We start from the raw sequence: 2407 nt of genomic DNA, 5'->3' as shown, positions 1-2407 counted from the left end.
GCAAGGGGCAGAGCCAGCAATCGGAGGGGTCTGGGGGTCCCCTGCCCAGGCCTGATGCCTTGGCCAGAGGCATCAGGGCTGGGCTGGGGGCAGAACCAGTGATGGGGGGAAATGAGGCCTGGGCAAGGGGCCAATCCTGCGATTGAAGGGTGATGGGGGTCAACGCCTGAGGGCTCCCAGTATGTGAGAGGGGGCAGGCTGGGCTGAGGGACACTCCCTCCCACCCCCCACACCCAGTGCACGAATTTCATGCACCAGGCCCCTAGTTATCTTATAAAAAACGCCTTCTCCCCCCAGTGCCTTATGACACTAAAACAGATGTAATATATTCAGAGACTGTGAACCATAATCTGTATACTTCTATCTCTCTTCCCCACTTCTCATGGTCAGACAATCACCATTTCTCATTACACTAGATCAGTGGTCAGCAAACTCATTAGTCAACAGAGCCAAATATCAACAGTACAATGATTGAAATTTCTTTTGAGAGCCAAATTTTTTTTCTTCTTTAATTTCTTTATTTGTTAAGGTATTATAAATGTGTCCTCATCCCCCCATTAACAAGAGCCAAATTTTTAAACTTAAACTATATAGGTAGGTACATTGTTATTAACTTAATTAGGGTACTCCTAAGCTGGCCTTTGCTAAAAACGTCCTCAATCTGATTGAGGTACGTTCGCTGAGGTCAACCCCTTCTAACTCTCCCATCCTCAACTCCTGCATGAATCGCATGTGCCTCCTCCGTGCTGCTCCTGTGGCCCACCTGTGCCATGTCTCCCGTTGACCGTCCGATCCCGACAGACACCCTGCACTTCTTCTAACACCCCTTCTTCAAAATAGACTCACCCAGGCCGAAAACCAACTTCTGCACATGGGCCACGAAGTTTCAATCGCACTGTACGTGCATGCCCGCATGTGGTATTTTGCGGAAGAGCCAAAGAGCCGCATGTGGCTCCCGAGCTGCAGTTTGCCGACCACTGCAATAGATATTTTCCAAAGTATAACAACTGATGTCCTCCCTTCTAATGGTCTTACATTCCTCCAGTTCATCCTACATACCTCAGTCAGTGTCTTTCCTGGAATAGAAATATGACGATATCTCCTTTTTGCTTCAAATCTTTCAATGGCTTGTCATTGCTTTTGGGAAAAAGTTTAATCTTTTTTTTTTCTTATCAGAGTTTAAAAAGCTTTTCAGGATTCATCCCAGTTTACTTTCATTTTTATTTCTGATCAAATTTGAAATCTATGCCCCAATTATATAAAGAATTTTCCCATTCTTTGGACACACCATATGCCACCTAACTTTTGTGCATGCCTTTGCCACGATTATTGCTGGTTGTCGCTTCCCATTTTTTGCCTGGATAGAATTGTATTTTACCTAGAGAGAATTCTATTTTCTGATATTAACTTAAATAGCACTGCCTTCAAGATGTCATCTCTGAATCCCAGGGGAGTTAAATGGCTCTCCTTTACATCACTATTCACCTTGGCATAGAAATTATCACACTATTGCTTTTTAATTTGCCTTTGTTTCCTACTATTATGTAAGTTCTGTGAGAGAATGATTATTTTTCATTTATCATTATTTCAGCAGGGCCTATAGAATGAGGTATTAAAAAACATTTCTCAAATAAATATGTAATAAATATGCCTTCTTTTCTGCTAAACTTCCAATATTTTTGAGGGCAGAGACCATTCCCAAATTGTTTTTAAATTTTAAAAAAAGTCCTTATATGTTTAAAATGCTTTTTTAATGTATGATCCTTATTCTTTTAAATTTGTTAAGGTGTGTTTCACAGCCCAGAATATGTTCTCTCTTGGTGAATTTCCATGAGTATTAGAGAAAAGAATGTATATTATGCTGTTGTTCTATGACATCCTATCTAATAAAAGAGAAACATGCAAATTGACCATACCCCTGAATGCTTCCCATTGGCTAATCAGCAGGATATGCAAATTAACTGCCAACCAAGATGGCAGCTGGCAGCCAGGCAGCTGAAGTGAACAGGAGGCTTGCTTGCTCCAGTGACGGAGGAAGCCAAGGCTCCCGGCCTGCGGCAGCCCAGCTCTGAGCTCCGGATGCAACAATGTTGCAATTATAGAAGCTAAACAAGCTCCAGATAGCTGCTTTCAGCCAGCAGCTGGCTCAGAGCTTAGAATGGCAGTGATGGCAACAGAGTTTCAATTATAGAAGCTAAACAAAGCCCAGATATCTTTCAGCAGCTGAGGCCTCAAGCTGGAGCTGGCCTCAGAGCTAAAGCCAGCTCTCAGCTCCAGTGACAGCCATAGAAAGTAAATAAATCCCAGAATAAAAAAAAAAAAAAGAAAAAATGGAGAGGTTGGGAGCTTCAGTCCCCCGCCAGCCTGAAAACGGCCCTCAGCCCCTCACCCAGACTGGCCAGGCACC

Source organism: Myotis davidii, unplaced genomic scaffold (genome assembly GCF_000327345.1).
Source record: "Myotis davidii unplaced genomic scaffold, ASM32734v1 scaffold130, whole genome shotgun sequence".
In the NCBI taxonomy this organism is placed as follows: domain Eukaryota; kingdom Metazoa; phylum Chordata; class Mammalia; order Chiroptera; family Vespertilionidae; genus Myotis; species Myotis davidii.
The sequence above is the reverse complement of the archived record's forward strand: the minus strand, read 5'-3'. Positions refer to the sequence as shown.